At 38.9% G+C, this 20,981-nt stretch overlaps 1 pseudogene; it reads left to right on the forward strand.

Annotated features, from left to right (window-relative positions):
- The window catches only part of LOC105812902, a 26,091-nt pseudogene extending 17,462 nt beyond the window's left edge, over positions 1-8,629 (forward strand).
- The last annotated feature ends 12,352 nt before the right edge of the window (positions 8,630-20,981 follow it).

The following is a 20,981-nucleotide window of genomic DNA, read 5'->3' on the forward strand; positions in this document are numbered from 1 at the left end:
GAGCACAGGACTTGACTAGACATTTGACTTGACTAGGCTTGACTCAACATCACTAATCATCAGAGAAATGTAAATCAAAACCACAATGAGCTATCATCTCACACGTTAGGCTATTATCAAAAAGTCAGAAAATCACACGTGTTGGCAAGGATGTAGGGAAAAGAGAACCCTCTACACAATTGGTGGAATTGTAAATTATTATAGCTATTATGGAAAACAGTATGGCAATTTCTTAAGAAAGCTAAAAACAAAATTATATGATCCAACAATCCCACTTCTGGGTATATTTCCAAAGGAAATTAGATTAGTATCTCGAAGAGGTATCTGTACTCTCATGTTCTTTGTAGCATTACTCACACAGCCAAGATATGGAACTCTGTCTCAAAAAAATAAATAAATAAATAAAAATAAAACAGGAGGAAAATTGAAAAACTCACAAACGTGGAAATTAAACAACACCTTCTGGAATAACCAGTAGATCAAAGAAGAAATCAAAATGGAAATTTAAAATATCTGAAACCAACAAAAATGGAAACTCAACATGCTAAAACTTATGGGATGTAGTAAAAGCAGTTCTAGGAGGAAAGTTAATAGCAATAAAAGCCTGCATGAAGAAAAAACAGTCTCAAATAACCTAACTTTATACCTCAAAGAACTAGAAAAACAAAGCAAGCACAAAATTTCCAGAGCAAAGGAAATATAAGATCAGAGCAGAAATAAAACAGAGACTAGAAAAACAATAGAAAACAAAACTAAGTTTGTTTTTTGAAAAGATAAAGTTGACAAAACTTTAGCTAGATTAAAAAAAAAAAAGACTCGAAATCATAAACGAAACAGGAAATATTACAGCTGATTCCATAGAAATAAAAAGGACCAGAAGTGACTATTATGAACAATTATATGCCAAAAAATTGGATGACCTTGAAAAAATGAACAAATTTCTAGAAACATAAAACTTACCAAGACTGACTCATGAAGAAATAGAAAATTTGAAAAGACCAATGAGTAAGGAGATTGTATTAGTAAGCAAAAATCTCCCAAAAAAGAAAAGCCCAGACATGATGATTTCACTGGTGAATTCTACCAAACATTTAAAGAATATCAATCCTTCCCAAGTCTTGAAAAAAAAACTGAAGAGAGAATACTTCCAAATTCATTTTATGAGGGCAGCATTACACTGATACCAAAGCCAGACAAAGGAGCTATAAGAAAACTACAGGCTAATATCTCTAATGAACATAGATGCAAAAATCTTCAACAAAATGCTAGCAAGTCAAATTCAATAGCATGTTAAAAGAATCATACACCATGATCAAGTGGGATTTACCCCAGAGATGTAAGGATGGTTTAATATACATGAATCTGTAACAATGACACACCACATTAACAAAATGAAGGACAAAAACCAAATGACCATCTCAATAGATGTGGAAAAAGCATTTGACACAATTCAACGTCTTTTCATAATTAAAACTTTCAATGAATTAAGCATAGAAGGAATGTACCTCAACATAATAAAGGCCATATATGACAAGCCCACAACAAACATCACATTCAGTGGTGAAAAGCTGAAAGCTTTTCCTCTAAGATCAAGAACAAGACAAGGATGCCTGTTCTCTCCACTTCTGTTCAATACAGTAACAGAAGGCCTAGCTAGACCAATTAAGAAATAGAAATAAAAGACATCCAAACCAGAAAGGAGGAAGTTAAATTGTCCCTGTTCACAGATGACATAATTTTGTATATAGAAAACCTAAAGACTCAACCAAAAAGCTCTTTGAATAAATGAATTCAGAAAGTTGTGGGATACAAAATCAATATACAAAATCAGTTGCATTTCTATATACTAACAATGAACTATGCTCCCCCCACCAAAAAAAAAAAAAACAAGAAAACAATCCCATTTGTTATAGTATCAAGAAGCATAAAACACTTAGGAATAAATTTAACCAAGAAGGGAAAAGATCTCTATACTGAAAAGTATAAAACATTGATAAAAGAAATTGAAGATGACACAAAAAATTGGAAAAATATCTGATGTTCAAGGATTGGAAGAATATTGTTAAAATGTCCATCTTACCCAAAGTGATCTATGAATTAATGCAATCCATATCAAAATTCCAGTCAACTTTTTATAGAAATAAGAAAAAAAATCCTAAGATTTGTATGAAACTACAGAAGATCCCAAATAGCCAAAGCAATCTTGACAAAGAACAAGAAAGCTGGAGGCCTCACAGAACCTGATTTCAAATTATATCGCAAATCTATAGCAATCAAAACAGTATGGTACTGGCATAAAAACACATAGACCAATGAAACAGAGAGCCCGCATATAAATCCACACATATACAGTCACTAATCTTTGACAAAGGCATCAAGAATATGCAATGGAGTGAGGATATTCTCTTCAGTAAATGGTGTTGTGAAAACTGGATATCCACATGCAAAAGAATAAAACCCTTACCTTACACCATATGCAAAAATCAGCTTAAAATGGATTAAACATAAAACCTGAACTATAAAACTAGTAGAAACCTAAGCAAAAACCTCCTTGAAATTAGACTCGTCAGTGATTTCTTGGATATCATGCCAAAAACACAGGCGACAAAAGCAAAAACAAAACCGTGGGCCTACATCAAAGTAAAAAGTTTCTGCACAGCAAAGAAACAACCAACAAAATGGAAAGGCAGCCTATGGAATGAGAGAAAATATTTGCAAACTATATATCCAGTAGGGTTAAGGAATTCATACAACTCAATAGCAAAAAGGCAACTCAATTAAAAAAAAATGAGCAAAGGACTTGACTAGACATTTGACTTGACTAGGCTTGACTCAACATCACTAATCATCAGAGAAATGTAAATCAAAACCACAATGAGCTATCATCTCACACGTTAGGCTATTATCAAAAAGTCAGAAAATCACACGTGTTGGCAAGGATGTAGGGAAAAGAGAACCCTCTACACAATTGGTGGAATTGTAAATTATTATAGCTATTATGGAAAACAGTATGGCAATTTCTTAAGAAAGCTAAAAACAAAATTATATGATCCAACAATCCCACTTCTGGGTATATTTCCAAAGGAAATTAGATTAGTATCTCGAAGAGGTATCTGTACTCTCATGTTCTTTGTAGCATTACTCACACAGCCAAGATATGGAAATAACCTAAGTACTCACTGATGGATGAATGGTTAAAAAAAATGTGGTATATATACACAATGGAATATTATCCTGCCTTTAAAAAGGAAATCTTGCCATTTGGAATAACACAGATGAAACTAGAAGAATTTATGTTAAGTGAACTTACCACAGGCACAGAAAGACAAATACTACATGATCTCATTTAAATAAAAAACAGAATCTAAAAAAATTGAACACATAGAAAGAGAGTAGAATTGTGGTTGCCAGGGGTTAAGAATCTAAAAATCTCAAATCTAAAAAAGTAGAATCTAAAAAAGTCAAACTCATAGAATGTGGAATCCAAAAAAGTTTAACTTATAGATACAGAGTAGAACAGTGGTTGCCAGGGAGTGAGGGGGAATGGGGGGGATGTTGGTCAAAGGATATAAGCTTTCAGAATTTGAATATGTTCTGGAGATCTAATGTACAGCATGGTGGCTACAGTTATCAATAATGTATTGTATACTTGAAATTTGCTAAGAGTAGATCTTAAGTGTTCTTACAAAAAAAAAAAAACTATATGAAGCGATATGTGGGTGATTTAGCTTGATGGGGGAATCATTTCACAATGTGTATGTTTATCAAAATATCACACTGTACACCTTAAATATAAACAATGTTTATTTGTCAATCATACCTTAATAAAAATGGGGGAAATTTTATAGTTGAACTCTATTAAAGAAAATACTTTGCATAAGAATTTCTTCAGGGAAAAAAATGTGTTATCACTAGTCTGAATCTCTCTAGCCTATAACTTCCATTTCTTATTTATATGACAGTTCTTTAATGGAATTGTTAAAAACTGAAGGTTGGTTGGTTGCTTAGAAACCCAGTCACGGAGTTTTTTTATACTGTCTGAAATTTAAGTACTTCAGCATAGATACTGTAATATGTAGGTGTCTGTTTAAATTAGCTTTAATCTATAGCTAAGGAGATGTTTAACATCCAAAGCACTCTACCATAAATTCACACTTGAAAGGTGGGTTGTATGTGAAAGATGCTATACTCCAGATAACATTTCTGCAAGAGCTTCAAAAATTGCTCTCTGAGTCTCTATTTAGGAGTTTTAAAAGGGATAGTATAAGACCACTTTCAATGGGAAAATGAATGATATGCCTGCACTCTTGGATGAACATAAGTATGAGAAGAGTCTGGCAGGCTAACACCTTGGGAAAAGACTCCTAAAATTTAGAACCCTGTCCTGCATTTCTCCCCCTAATCAAGTGTCTGATAAAACTAGAAAGTTAGCTGATCTTTCAGTGAGAACACTTTCCCAATTTTCTTGAGTATTAGTTTTTCAGGCAAAGCAGTTATTGAAGTTCCTAAACAAGCAGGGTGCCAGGACCTCACTAAGCTTATGCAGCAAGAAGTATGACTGTTTGGGAATCCGTCTGGAATAGATATCTGTGCACGTGTCTTGTCTGAGATTTATCTTCATGAGAGATTGTAGGAAGACCTGTACCTCAGTGATCATACAACCTGGTTTGCCCAGGACAGTCTCAGTTTATACTTACTGTGCAGTCCTGACTACTAATTACACCACCTTTCACTTCTAAAAGTGTCCAAGTTTGAATGATGAATTATATGATTACTCTTTTGTGGTATTTTAAAATTATGTCCACAAATTCTTTGTTATTTCTCCCTTCAAGAGGTGGAACCTAATTTCACACCCTTGAGTACAGGCTGGATTTAGTGACTGGCTTCTTAGGAATAGAATACGGCAGAAGTGATGGAGTTTGACTTTGGTCTCTGTCATAAAAGACACCATTGCTCTCTTTTGGATTGCTCACTTTGGGGAAAGCCAGCTACCATGTTTTGAGACACCCAAGTAGCCCTGAGGAGAGGCCCACATGGCAAGGACCTGAGGCCTCCCACCAACAGCCAAGGGAGCGAGCCATTGTGGAAGTGGATCTTTTGGCCCCAGTCAAGCCTTCAGAGATGACAACCCCAACTGACATCTTGACTACAACTTCATGAGAGACTCTGAGCTAGAACCACCTAGCTAAGCCAGTCCCAGATTGCTGATCCTCGGAAACTGTACAAGGATCTAAATGTTTCTTTACGTTGAAAAATTTGAGAGTAATGTATTATGCAGCAATAGATAATACAACTACCTATAGCTGTCACCCAATTCTCATCTTCAGACTTTATCAAAATTTGCTAAAGAGACATGACAGATGAAAATGACCAAATTGCCCTAGGTCTGATTGAGCCCAAAACTCTCTCAGCACGTTCATATTTTAACACTGCAGAGCAAAAATCAATTATATTTAATAGTAGCAGTGGCTGCCACTTATTGGTATTTGCTCTGTACCAGAAACCTTGCTGAGGACTTTATATAGGGTTATCTGATATACTTTTCACAATCAGCCCTACGAAAGTTGTTCCCACCCCCATTTTGTAAACAAGGACTCTGAGACTCAGGTAAAGCAGCCTAAGTTCACACAGCCAGGCAGTGGTGGAGCCAGCTCGCAGTCTAGCTCTGACTCCAAAGCTCATACTCTTCACAAAATTTAGAAGAGCGAGATTCTGCCTTAAAAAAAAAAAAAAAAAAAATCCAGAAAAATGATATAACAAATTTTAACAAAAGGCCATAAGCAAATGCAGACTTTGTCTGAAAGAGATAATAAATCGAAGGTTCTATAAGCTGTTTTTAAACCACATATTTTTCAAAATACATAATACATTCACATGGTTCGAAAGACACAAAATGTATTTCAGTGAAATTTCTCTCACCTCTGCCCCCAGCTACCTGGTGCCCCTTCCTGAAGGCAATCAACCTTTAGTTTCTTACATATCTTTCCAGAAATACTACATGCATATACAAAACCATACACACATATATCTCACCGCCACAATTTTTTTTTTTTTTACACAAATGATAGCATAGAGTATATACTGTTTGGAACCTTACACTTTTACCTAAATGTGAATTTTGGACATCATTAAGAATTAGCACATAAAAAAAACCTCATTGTTTTTTCCAGCTGCACTGTATTATAGTGAATTGTGCAACATAATTTATGTAATGAGTCCCCTTTTAATAACCATTTTAGTTACTTTCAATCCTTTTTTATTTCAAAGAAAAATGCTGTGATGAATAACCTTGTCCCCCCGTCATTTCCAGGGGCAAATTTTTTTTTTTTTTTTTTTTTATTTCAGCAAATTATGGGTGTACATACGTTTAGGTTACGTGTGTTGCCCTTGGTTCCCCCGCCACCGAAGTCCGTGTTTCAAATATGTCCATCCTTCGGGTAGTGCGCACTCCTTGTGTATACAAATACCCGTCCCCTCCTCCCTCCTCCCCCCTCCTCCCGCCGCCCTTCCCGTGGTACAGATGATTAGGTTAGGTGTGTTGCCCTTGGTGCAAATTCTTAACACAAATGCCTACCCCGCTGCCCTGACTTGCTGACGTTTCAGTCCTTGGGCATTATAATGGACTCAACTCTTTACTGGCTCAAAGTTAAAACTATGATGAGTACTGTGTTGTAATGTTTATTGTTATGGTTTCTTTCTAATTTGATCTTGAGGTGTCTTTGTGGAGAGTGGCCATAAGCCAAAATAGTCACTCTCTAAAACAGACCAGGGAAAGTTAGATTTGGATTTGTTGGTCAGGTGAAACAATGAGGGGGTGAAACCAAAATGCATGAAACAGAAGAAACGTATTACTTACACATGGCAGAGAGGGTAGGGGTGCCGATGGGAGGTGCGATGCGCAGGAAGTCTGAAGGCGACAGAGAACCTAAGCAGCCAGTGGGAAGCGAGAGAGAGGGCCTGCGGGGCTAAGCCTTTATGGAGGTTCACAGGTGTTAGTCCTTTGGCTTTTCCCAGGGGATTGTGGGTTGGCTTGTTAGAAAAAAACACACACGTGGGAAGGAGGGACTTTATTTACACAACTCTGGTGTGGACCATTAGATTTTATCGCGGCCGGCAGATGTGGGATGGGGCGGGTTTGGGTCTGTGGGATGAGTAACAAATGAACTATTTCAAAACCACTAGACCAAATGTGATGGGGCATGACTAGGTTTTAAATAACATGAGGCCTAAAAATGAATGCTTAGGCAGCAACTATATTAAACAAATTTATGACAACACTGAAACTACTGGTTGCCTTTTCTACTATATTCTGGAGTTGGGATGAGGGCAAAAGAGCACAATTTTTATTATTTCAAAATTGTTTCTTTTAAATAATAGTTATGTTTGAACGTATTTTATCAGAAAATAGCTGACAAAATTTGATATTTAAACTTGGCAGACTTATCAGTCTTGGTATTCAGTACATTCTCATTTGTCTCATTGTGCAACCAAGGAAATGATGGCTACTTTTTAAAATAAATACCTGTAAGTGTTTTTCTCAAACTTCTTCCTTCCTCCCTTCTCCTTCTACCTGCTCCCCGCTCCTCCTCCTTTAGACATCCAATTGTCCAGGCCTGAAAGCTAGGATTAATTCCTGCTTTCTCCTTTTCTTCTCCCCCTGAAGTGATTCCAGATGCTCATTCTTGGTTGCCAGGACAGTGGGCCAGCTGTGATGGGAGGCGCCTCTCACAGCAGAAGAGGCTGAACTCACACCAGCTGCTCAAGGGACCAGTCCCCTCCCCATTCCCATCCCTCCCACCTCATGCAACCTCCCATAGGTGCAAAGTTTCCACGTGCTGGATGACCGGCATTCCCCATGCAGCCTCCCGCAGTGGGTCTCCCCTTGAAGCAGGCTGCTTTGTCCTATCTGCCCAATAAAAAGGAAGATATCAAGGGGGCAGGGTCCTACATTGGAACATAGACCCAGACGGCACTTTCAGCCAGGCATCCTGTCCCAGTGTGCTTCTCTGTGGGATGATGGGAGAATGGAGACCTGCTGTTTCTTCCCTTGATGATCCACCCCAATAATTCTTCCCTTTTCCCAATAAATCCTCGTCCTCAACCCATGTTGTGTGGCACTGTAGAATTCTAGGCCAGCTCTGGAAGAAATGTCAGGCAAGTTGTGTAACCTTTCTGGTCACTATTATGTAATAAAAAGTCTAGTCTAGCTGACCCCGCTGCAAGGCTGAGGAAACCCAAGGGCAGTCACGGTCTCCAGAGTCAGAGTCACCGCTACCAACTGCCTTCCTGCCCCACAGAGTGGGGAAGACCTTCAAGCACCACAGCTTCGAACAAACAGTAGATGTCCAACTTACCTGAGAGCAGCATCCTACCAAAGTCCCAGGAATACCAGAGAGATACAGGGGTGAGAAGCAGCTACCTGTACTGGATAAAACCAAGCTTCTCATGCCAGATCATGTCAACATGAGTAACTAATCAAAATAATTAGAAGGTGCTCACAGCTGAATGCTAATCAAGCCTTCATACTGTTTGTAAACAGACACAGTATAAAAGTGAGAAGGATGAAGATGGATTCCTGCATATGGTTTATGACTCTCAGAAGACATCTGGGATGAAATTGCTGGTGTAAGACTAGCAAGATGCATCTATTCTAGAATTTTTAAAACACTTACCAAGGGAAAAAACATATTACCAACTGAGATTGATCAGTTTACCCAATCACAGGTCATCAAAACAGTAGTGTTTCCACCTAGGAATTTTGGGAAATTGTTTCTGTAGTTCGAGCAGAAAAACCAAGCTCCAAATAAGCACATTCAGCTTTGGGAAACTATATTTAACCTGGACTTTAAGAGTTTAAAAATAAAATACTTTGTATTTTAAGTTGCCAATAAAATAGGCCTTCAAGTTACTTTAATGCTCTTTTTCCCCCAATATGAATTTGCAATTCAAGCAGTAACTTAAAATTATTCAAACATTAAATTTTTCTCTTTAGTTTCACAGAACCTGCCAACTTGTTATAGAAGGATTTCTTCTCAACTACATCCTCCGCAAGAGGATCTTTAAGCATAACTTGTCAAGCATAAGCCCCCCAAAACTCATTTGCTATTGTAGTTGGTACAAAGCAGGGGGTGTATTAAAAAAAAAAAAAACCTGACACAATTGTTCTTCAAAGTTTTTGATTCCTTGTAGGAAGTGTGCCAAAAGTCAACTTTCTTGCAGTTGTATAGCAAGTTCTTATTTGGTTTGTGCCTGGACCATTATACTCAGGGGGAAAAAAAATAACAATTAATAGGAACCTTGAGTAGTTATGGTTTTGGTCTAGCTTCTGAAAAGGTGCCAGAGAAAAGAAGTAGCATTTCTTTTGTTTTGGATTTCCTCTAAGAACTCTAACTAGTGCCTATTGATAATTTGGTAAATAATGAAGCAGTTGTTATCAGTTCCATTCTTTGGGATAGTGGTAGAAACTACAGAATACAAAAACTAGAAGCATTACAATTCAAACGCACTCCCCTCTACATTTTGGCTTAAAGCTTTACGTGATTCATTTATGTGTTAAGTTTATGGCTAAAATATCTTATTAAAATTTTCTCATGTTTTTAAGAGTACTTCAGTTGTCACCACTAGGTAAGACAACCATCAAAAATTCCCCCACTCTAAGTGCGTGTCAATCGTGAAGTAAATGTGGCTAAAGGAGACATATCCTCTTTACGAATACAAGGTCAAGAGTTAAACATCTGCAAAGTTCAACATAGACTAGATGACTTGATGCTTTCTGCTGTTTGCATGGGGTTTACGCTTTATGATTTTCATGGGAGGTTCACAGACAGAGAATAGTTATGTCACTATATACTTTAGAGGTAGCAGGTCAAAATTCATCCTTGTGTACTGAGATGTGTGTGGAATACCTGTATCTGTAGTGGAAGTTATTTACTAACAACTGATGGAGAGAAGAAGGCAATTTCACTGCAATATGGGCCCTCAACTGATCATAAAGGGATCCCCAACTTCTGTCACCTCCTCTTCCCACTGCACACATCTCTCCACAGGGCTAACTTTTAATGTGTGTTTTTACTTTATGTAAATTCTTTCAGCCTGACTTGTTTAGATTGTGTACGTCATTATATCTGACATCCTTATAACTCCTGTGTGATCAATATGATTCCTATAAGAAATATTGCTTTAAAAAGGTATCTCAAAGAGTTAAAAATAGAAATATCATTTGATCCAGCAGTCCCACTACTAGGCATCTACCCAAACAAAAAAAAAGACATTCTATAAAAAAGACATCTGCACTCGAATGTGCATAGCAGCACAATTCACAATTGCAAAGATGTGGGAACAACCCAAGTGCCCATCAATACCTAAGTGGATTAATAAAATGTGGTATATGTACACCACAGAGTACTACTCAACTACAAAAAACAATGGTGAACTAGCACCTCTTATATTATCCTGGATAGAGCTTGAGCCCATCCTTCGAAGTGACGTATCACAAGAATGGAAAAACAAGCACCACATGTACTCACCATCAAATTGGTACTAACGGATCAACACTAAGGTGCTCACATGGTAGTAATATTCACTGGGTGCCAGTCAGGTGGCAGGGGGGTGGAGGGAGGGGTAAGCTCACAACTGATGGATGCGGAGCACACTGCATGGGGGAAGGGCACCTTGTAGCCCTGGCTTGGGCGAGGCAAAGGCATTATACACAACCAAAATGTTTGTGCCCCCATAATAGTCTGAAATCAAAAAAAAAATCAAATACAAAAAAAGTGGTTAAGGTGGCAAATTTTATGTTATGTGTATTATACCACAATTAAAAGTAAAATAAAAATCTTAAATAATGCAAAAAAAATACAATGTCATGAGGGTGACCTATAACACACATTAGTGGGTGGTCACTTTAAAGAATCTTTAAAACAAGTATACTTTTAATGAACTAAAGTGAATACAGGCCCAGCTAATAACCATCAAAAAATATATAGTCCAGTGCAGCGTAATAGGGAAACTCAAAAATCTCTTTCAATTTTAAACTTTTCCTCTTCCCTGGATCAGGCCTACTTCAGGCTGAGAAATCTGCAGCAAGAAGATTCTTTTGTTTTAGGATCCATCTTTAGTGCTGTTCTACCTCCTCCCCTCTGTGTGGATACTGTTTTCGGCCTCTCTAGGAACAGGGCACAGGAAGATTGGCAATCAGAAAGAACGGACATAAAATATTTAACCTTCCTTCTGCAAAGGTGCAGCTGCAATCCTTGCTGGTGTCCCTGAGGCATGATGAAAGCCAGAGCTCACTCCTCACATTGGCACTCCTGTCGGATCTTTGGGGATTCTCTAGTACTGATGAGTCTCTCACCTGTCAGTGTTCGGATAGAAGCGTTACCTTCTCCAGGGGTCTGCTTGTGAGAGCCCACTCAGCGCCCGGGTCCCAGATAGAGTTCCCTCGATTGTTGGAATCACTCCCTACCCTCAGTCCCCATCCAGGCAGTCTGTCTGGAAGGAGTCCCTCTCAAAATGTCCCCATCCAGCTGCCTGCCCATGGTCCATGGAGCCCACTGGACACACTGATGCATTCTGGCCTGCCCAGCTGTAGGAGTATAGGCTGTTCCTAGGCAACCATCTCTCCTCTTTCTGTGGACAGAGCCAGCTCCCACCACAACTTTAAACTTTAAACTTTCCCAGGCAGGAGGCAGACGATGGTTCCAATGATCCTGAAACATTAGGAGACGCAAGTTCAAGCTTTCCAGATGTTGGTTTTCTCTAAGCTCCTTAGCCTAAAGTGAGGAGAAAACATTGTCTTCTGCAACCTGTTTTGCGGAACATGCCAATACCTCTCTGCAAAGAAATGCTCACAAGAGGCTCTGCAACCTCCCAATGATTCTGCATCTTCTCTTTCTTTTATGATCTGGAGGTAGGTGATGACCTGATGCTGGCAAAACTCATTACACAATCTCTTTGCTTACTCTGCATAGGCCATCCCTACCTTGCTTTGGAATGAGGTAGAACTTGGCACTTATTGTCTTGTTTTTGAAATTTCAGGCCTCTGCTGAAGTTTCAAGACAAAAGAAAAAGTCAATTTCAGTACCTTGTTATACTTTATGCTCTCAATTCTAAGATGACATTTTTTAAAGCACCAACTTAGTAAGAGTTTTTAGTGACAGGGGAACGATGCAGCACTAGCCATGTGTATGATTGACAACGAGAAGTATCTCCACTTCAGGGTATCAGAGTCTAAGAGGGTAGAGTCTGCCCTTAAAGGCAGGAGATATATATTGGTTAAATCTCTCTACTTCTCTCCATCCTCAGTCCCTACTTGCTTTAGACCTCATTGTCTCTTGCCTGTGTGGAAATATAATCTAATTAGCAATCCAAGTGTCTGGGTGGTCATTTCTTCCTCTGCTTTCACCAAATTGTTTCCAATATGTCATTGTATTCATTTCCTAGGGCTGGTCTGACAAATTACCACAAACTGTATGGCGTAAAACAACAAAACTTCATTCCTCACAATTCTAGAGGCCAGAAGTCCAAAATCAAAGTGTCAGTAGGGTTGATTCCTTCCGGAGGTTCTGAGGAAGAATCAGTTCCATGACTCTCCCCGAGCTTCTGCTGGCTCCGGCAATCTCTGCATTCTTTGGCTTGCAGAGGCATCACTCCAATCTCCATCTCCATCTTCCCATGGCCTTCTCCTCTGTGTGTCTCTTTGTGTCTCAAGTCTCCTCCTCCTTTCTCTTATAAAGACACCAGACATTGGATTTGGGTCCACCCTAAATCCAAACTGATCTTATCTTGAGATCCTCAACTCGATTATATCTGCAAAGACCCTATGTTACAAGTAAGATCACATTCACAGATACCAGGGGTTAGGACTTGGACATATCTTTTGGGTGGGAAATGATTCAGCCACTCCTATTACACAGGGCCTCTCCTACACAGCTTCCTCCTCTCGTACTCAGCACCCACCATCTGACCTCCAGACAGAAAGGATGAGAATGCTTTTGAAAGATTCAGATACATGTTGACAGCCTGAGTGTTTTATCATTAAGGCACTAGGTACATTAGAATGGGGACTGGAGAGCGTGGAAAGGAAAAACCTCAACCCTGGAAGGAGGAGAACCAGAGAGCTATGCAGAGACAAACACAGAGAGAGCCACCAGCAGGCAAGTTGTCCCCCAGGCAAGTAGCCTAAGTGGAATAACACTTCTCCATGCATGGAAACCCTGCCCAGCACACACACACACACACCCAGACACACACACCCAAAGACCTGTACAGTGGCCTGGGATTGGGGATAGGGCTCTGGGGCACCCATGATGTGATGGTGGCATGAAAAAAAAGCTTGGCCCCCTTGGCCAAGGTAAAACACATATCCTAGTGAAACCGTCCTTAATAAAATTAATAAAAGGCTGTAAGTTGGTAATTGTGGTCGGGGCCTGAACTCTACAAAAGTATAGGCATAGTTTAAAAAAAAATAAGCAGCCATTGTTCCCTGGCTTGCTTTCCTATGATTGCTTACCCCTCAGAAATTGCATAGCCAATGACCGTAAAGATTCTTAGCTTTCTTAATTGCCCCCATAGATAACATCGTCCTTGTGAAACTGAAGGCTGGTCTTTGAGATGTCTTCCGGACCCTGCATTCCAGCGGACCAACTGACCCACCCAGACCGGTGGCCCATACCAAGGAACTGGCTCCAATGATCTTGTGACCCCCCCACCACCAGAAACGGACTCAGCCCAAGAAGACAATTTCTACACCCCTGTGATTTCACCCCCAACCCGACCAATCAGCAATACTGAGTCCCTAGCTCCCTGCCTGCCAAACTATCCTTAAACAGCCTAGTCTCCAAATTCTCAGGGAGATGGATTTGAGAAACTTATCTCATCTCCTGGCTCGGTGCCCTGCGATATTAAACTCTTTCTCTATTGCAACCCCTGCTGTTTCAGTGCGTTGGCTCCTCTTGAGCAGCAGACAATGAACCTGGCTGAGCTGTAACACTAGATACCATAAAAAAATGCCACAAGGCCACCTTTCCTGTCTCCTGGCCTCCAATTCATTCTGTACATTGTCCCACAGCAGTCTTCTAAAAATCAAATCTGACTTTAATGTCACTCTCATTTAAACCTTTCAGTGGCTTCCTTGAGACTTCAGAATAGCATCCTCCCAAGTTCTAACCATACACGCTACTTACAATTTCCCTAACCACCCAAGACACCAATCTCTGAAGCCCTAACTCTGGGGTGATTGCTTCCATTAAAATAATTATAATGCATGCTTTTTCATTATAGAGATATTGTTCATTGTAGAAAATTAGGAAAATATAGGAAGGCAGGAAAGACTACTCAAATCTCCACTATTGTTTAATATTTTGATGTATTTATCTCCAGAGTTGGAAAAGCAGTTTTATTTTTGTTTGCTTAGGTTTGCTACTTTAGAGAAGAAAGTGTGAAACAGAGATGGTAATGTTTTTGTAATTTTGCATCTGGCTTTTTTGATGTAATGTTTTAACATAAACATTTTCCTACATGAATATAAAATCTTTATACCCATTTGGTGACTGATATTTTACCTTTCATATTTCAAGTCTGCACTTATTTTTTTACCATCCTAATCCCTTCTAAAGGAAGAAGGCTAATACAAATAAAAAATTCAGACTAATATTGATCTCCTAGTATTTCCTGCTCAACCAGAAATTCAAGTACCAGAAATCTCCTTAAATCTCTCCGATCCTCCAGTTCATCATTTGTTAGACCTATTTCTTAATGTAGTTTGAAGGATTAAATGAGATTAATCTGCAATAAATTCCCCCATACTCCAGTGAATGGTTGGCACTCAAATGGTGTAAGTGTCCTTTCCTTCTCTATAACTTCTACATTTAAGAGTGACAGCCAGGGCTAGGCATGGTGGCCCAGACCTGTAATCCCAGCACTTTAAGAAGCCAAAGTGAGAAGATCACTTGAGCTCAGGAGTTCAAGACCAGCCTAGGCAACACAGCGAGACCCCATATTTACCCCCCAAAATTCAAAATTAGCTAGGCAGGGTGGCACATGCCTGTAGTCTTAGCTATTTGGGAGGCTAAGGCAGGAGGATTGCTTGAGCCCAGGAGCTGGAAGCTGCAGTGAGCAGTGATTGCACCACTCTGCACTCCAGCCTTGGTGACAGAGCAAGACCCTGTTTCTCAAAAAAAAAAAGGAACAGCCATGTCAGTTCCAGCAGTTCCAGGGAAGTCATAGATAAGTAGATGAACAAGCGACCTTCGAGATCTCCTACTTCTACATTCTCACTTGTCAGATCAAAATCTTGCCTTGCTTCGGGGTACATGGTTTAGCAGAGCAGCAGGACTAGAAACCACTTCTCTGGCTTCCAAACTGGGTTTCTCCTCTCACCTGGTATTCAAACTTAAAAATGAATTTCTCAGTCATTCAAACATTCACTGTTGAGAGCTTTCTTTATAAGGAAGTTCTTCATAAGCATCTATTGTATTATTATTGTACAAATTATTTTAATATGTAAAACTTTTCTTTAGGGGTAGCAAAGTGGGGAACAAGTGGAGGTGGAATATAATGTAATCCCTAAGTAAATCCCTCTGCTTCTCTCTCCCTCTCCCTCTCTCTCTCCCCCTCTTCGTTTCTGGGTTCTGGTCATCGGATTTCCACTAATGGTAGAAAAGAATGGAGTGGTCTGTTCTATGCCAGCTAGGGGTGAGACTGGGTCAGGGGACTCCCAGGTCGAAAAGTGAAAAGGGCAGTTCTTAATTAAGTCGCATGGCCTGTGGCCTTCTAGGCTGTGTGAGAGTGATGAAGTAGGTAAACAGCAATCAGCATACCCTAACCTGCACGTCTACCTAGAATTTGGCCTGGAATCCAGGAATCACACTGGAAAGGTAGCTATTGCACCACTCTTGTGTTCCTGAGCAGGCTTGACCATATTCCTGTGGCCTATGGGTAATTATTACTCTTTTAGAGAGGTGCTGATGGACATTGTCCCACTGCCCAGCAGCCAGGCTTCCCCCAGAACCCAGAGGTCAGGAGGAGCTGACACTCATGGAAAACGGCCACCATCGGAGGCTGAGCACTGGGTCAGAGTCACTGTATCTCTCAGAGCCTTCAGTTCCTGACCTCTAAAAGGAAGATTCTCCTTGGATTCTTTTACCTTAGCTCGTGCAGTTACAAGGAAAAAAACTGTTAAAGCACTTACCTTAAGAAGAGGAGGTTTAAGATACAGTTGGAGGGAGACTGGAGGCGGAAAGTCAAGAGAGCGCACGGCAGCTTCAGGGACCACCCTCACCATCTCCTGGCTCTATTTTCTTCACTGTGGCTCATCCAGTCTCCTCTCTTCTTCCAGCTGCCTTGGCTGCCACCCCATATCTTTTCTGCACCCACCCAAATAACTTGTTTGCACATGGCTTTCAGTTGCCATGTTTGTGATTTGAGCACATTGCTTTGTTTTACTTTGAACTGCACTAGCAACTGGTTATTCCTGTGTTTTTCTTAGTTCATATTTCCAAGAGAAAAATTTTGATTGACCCAGTGTTGAGGGTTGAATTGTGTCCCTCGAAAAGACATGCTCAAGTCCTAACCCACCGTCCTTATGAGTGTGACCTTATTTGGCAATAGCATCTTTGCTGATGTAATTAAATTAAGATGAGGTCATACTAGATTAAAATGGGCTATAAATCCAATATAACTAATGTCCTTATAAGAAAAGGTCAAGTTTTGACACAGGAAAAAAGACACACACAAAGAATGCCATGTGACAACAGAGGCAGAGATTGGAGTGATGCATCTATGAGCCAAGGAACAAGAATCGTTGGCAACCACCAGTGACTGAAAGAGGCAAGAAGGAACCTTCCCTAGAGCCTTTGGAGGGAGAATGGCCCGGCCGACTTGATTTCAAACTTCCAGCCAACAGAACTGTGAGAGAATAAAATGGTTGTTTTAAGCCACCCAGTTAATGGTAATTGGTTACAGCAGCCCTAGGAAACGAACACAGGCAACTTATCTTTTGGTGCCAGACCAACTTGGGAATTTGGTCACCTCTCTTCTGAACATATTCTGAAGATACGTGTTTCCACCTGCCCACTGGTGGACTCTCCCCTTATGACCTCATGGTCATCCATGCTAGACAAATTTCAAACCAAATCTACCATTAAGCCCCATTCCTTATCACTTCCATCTTCCACCCTCATCAAAAATACTACTTCTGACTTTCCTGTTTTCATGGTGGTTATGGATATCTGGGGAGCATTTTTTCCTCCTCCCTCTTTCTGAGTTCTCAAATTTTCCACCTCTGAAAGGTCTCTAATATCCGTTTTACTACTCATTTAGTGCTCCTCTTTTGTTCTATGCCTCACCAACATGGCTGGCTGATAATATTGATCATGCATTAATAATCACTTCTCCTTGCTGCATTTGAGATAACTGTGATATAGGAAAAGTTGCCATTGACTTCTAAGGTATGTCTTAAGGAAAACTCATTAAAAAAAAAAAAAAACCTCTTTGTACGTATTCCTCTGTAGTTCAAAATTAAGAAGGAGTGTTGAAAGTTGAGGAAATTGAGGAAAGTCCCAGAAAATAGGAGAAAAAGACAAAGAATGAAAATAGGAGGAAAAAGGTGAGAAAAGTGAGAGATTAATCTAGGGGTCCAAGAGATATCTCCAACAGGAGGAAAGAGGAGAGGAAACAGAGGGAGGGATACTTAAATGAGGAGATGCAGGTGCCTCCCAGACCAGGGGCTGACCTATGGCTTGAGACTATCACTGATGGCTTTTCAGAGTGGTGTTGAGCTTCAAGTGCTGCCTGTGTGGAACACACCTAGGACAATGTGGTCACTCAGCAGATGTGAGTCTCTTTTTAGAGATTATCTGTAGAATCAAGTACAGGCAGTTTAGAGTCATTAAATCAACCCTCAAGCCAGAAACCTCACTATCAGATAGTAAAAGATAATGGAGACGAATCTCATACTAAAATCTGCTAAACATAAAGATAGCTAATGGCCAAGTGGACACAAATAGTCCTGCAACAACTTGGAATTTGAACCAATGTAACCTTACAATGTGAGAAGCATCATACGTGACTCAGATGCAGCCGCGTGTGGGGAGAGACTCGGGAGACTGCAGGATGCAGCTGGGTGGAATATTCCATCAGGGCCTATGGGCACAATGCCTCAAATTATTTCCTACTAGCATACATACAATAAAATTCTTAAGTTTTAGTAAACTTATACAGTGGTCCCACCATCACAATTGAGTATTAGGATATTGCCATCACCCCAAAAATTTCCCTCCTGCTCATTTGCTGTCAGTTTCCATTTCCATCTTCTTTCTGTCTCTATAATTTTGCTTTTTCTAGAAATTTTAGGCAAATGTAACCACTTACAATAAATCATTTGTGTCGGGTTTCTTTTGCTTAGCCTGACACAATGTTTTTGAGGTTCATCCATATTGCTGTTGTCAGCAGTTTGTTCCTTGTTATTGCTGAGTGGTATTCCACACACAGATATACCACTATTTGTTTATTTATTCACCAGATGCTGGGATATTTGATTGCTTCCAGTTTGGGGCTACTATGAATAATGTTATATCAACATTTCTGTGTAAGTGTTTGTGTAGACATATGTTTTCATTTCCCTTGGGTTACTACCTAGGAATGGAATTGCAGGTTCCTATCGTAAGTCTATGTTTAACTTTTTAAGAAATTATCAGACTATTTTCCAAAGTGACCATACCATTTAACATTCTAATCAGTTCCAATTTCTCTATATCCTCACCAACACTTGGTAATTCAAAACTTTTTTGCTATAGCAAATCTAATGGTGGTGTGAAGTAGTTTCTTGTGACTTTAATTTTCGTTCTCTAATGATTAATGATATTGAGCATATTTTCATGTGCTTATTATATACATATGTATTTTCTTTGGTGAAATATCTTTTCCAGTATTTTGCTCATTTTAAAAATTAGATTGTCTTTTTATTGAGCTACAAGATGTTTTCATACTAGAAGCAAGTCCTTTATCAAATGTATGATTTGTAAATACTTTATTCTAGTCTCTTGCTGTCATTTCATTCTCTCAATGCTATCTTTTAAAAAAGCAATAGTTTTAAATTTTGATGAAATCTAATTCATCAATTTTTTTCTTTAATGGATCTTGGTATTAGTATCCTATCTAAGATATCTTTGTCTATGCCAAGATAATAAAGGTCTTTTTCTTACGTTATCTTCTAGAAGTTTTCTAGCTTAAGCTTCAAAATTTATGTCTTTAATGCACAGTGAGTTAATTTTTGTGTATAGTATAAGGTAAGGGTCTAAGGTTTGTTTATTTGCATATGTATATCTAATTGTCCAGACAAAGGGTTAAAAATATCCTTCCAACATTGAATTGCCCTTTGTCAAGTTTCGATTCACCATAAATCTATTTCTGCGCTCTCTATTCTTTCCATTGATCTATATGTTTATCCTCATTCCAGTACCACAGTGTCTTGATTACTGTGGCTTTACAATACGTTTGAAATTTGTTCTTCTTAAAAATTATTTTGGCTATTCTAGGTCCTTTGCATTTCCACATACATTTTAGGATCAACTTTACAATTTCTATTACAAAAAAAAAGCCCGCTGAGATTTTGATTGAAATTGCATTGAATCTATAGATCAATTTGGGGACAATTGCAATCTTCATAACCCAGAGTCTTCTATTCCATAAGCATGATATATCTTCCCATTTATATAAGCGTTTTACATTTTTCAACAATGTTATATTGTTTTCTTGTATAGATCTTGTAGTTCTTTTGTTAAATTTATTCCTAAGTATTTTATTCTTTTTGATGCTATTGTGAATACACTTGTTTTCTTAATTTTATTTTTAGATTGTTAGTTGCTAGTATATTGAAACACAATAGATTTTGTTCACTGATCTTGTATCCTGTAACATTGCTAAAATCATTAGTGTAGTAGATTTTATAGGTTCCCTAGGATTTTCTATACACAAGATTATGTCATCTGTGAATAAATACAATTTTACCTCCTCTTTTTCAATCTGCATGCCTTTACGTTCTAATCAGTATGCCTCTACATTCTTTTTTCCCCTTTTTGTACTGGCTAGAACCTCCAGTACAGGACTGAATAGAAGCGGTTGGAGAGGATATCTTTGTCTTGTTCCTGATCTTAACAGGAAAAGCATTCCATCTTTCACATTAAGTATAATGTTAGCTGTAGGTTTTTTGTAGATGCCCTTTATCGGATTGAGGAGGTTTCCTTATATTCTTAGTGTGTTAAAGGTTTTTAATCATGAATGGGTGTCAGAATGTGTCAAATGTCTTTTCTGTTTCTATTGGGATGATCATATTTTTTATCCTCTTTTATTGTATTAAGATACTATATTATGTTAATTGATTTTGGAATGTAAAACCTATTTTGCACTCTGGGATACATCTCTTTTGTTTATGGCATACAATTCTTTTTATATTTTGCTGAGTTTATTTTGTTAATGTTTTTTATTAGAAATTTTTGTACTTATGTTCATCAGCCTGGTTTTCTTGTGATACCTTTATCTGGCTTTGGAATGAGGCTAAAACCTCATAAAATGAATCAGGAAGTGTTCTCTCCGCCTCTATTTTCTACAAGAGTTTGTTTCATATTGGTATTGTTTCTCCCTTAAATATTTGACAGAATTCACAAGTATAGCTATCTGGAACTAGGCTTTTCTTTGTGGAAAATTTTTTAATTGCTAATTAAACTTTTTGTTTGTTATAGGTCTATTAAGATTTTCTGTTTCTTCTTGAGTCAGACTGCATAATCTGTATCTTTCTATGAATTTGTCCATTTCATCTAAGACTGTGGTCCCTAACCCCTGGGCCGTGGACCGGTACCATCTGTGGCCTGTTAGGAATGGGACCACACAGCAGGAGGTGAGTGGCGGAGAGCCAGCAAAGCTTCATCTGTATTGACAGCCGCTCCCCATCACTCACATCACCCCCTGAGCTCCGCCTCCTCTCA

Source organism: Propithecus coquereli, unplaced genomic scaffold (assembly GCF_000956105.1).
Source record: "Propithecus coquereli isolate 6110/MARCELLA unplaced genomic scaffold, Pcoq_1.0 Scaffold108, whole genome shotgun sequence".
NCBI classification, from domain to species: Eukaryota; Metazoa; Chordata; class Mammalia; order Primates; family Indriidae; genus Propithecus; species Propithecus coquereli.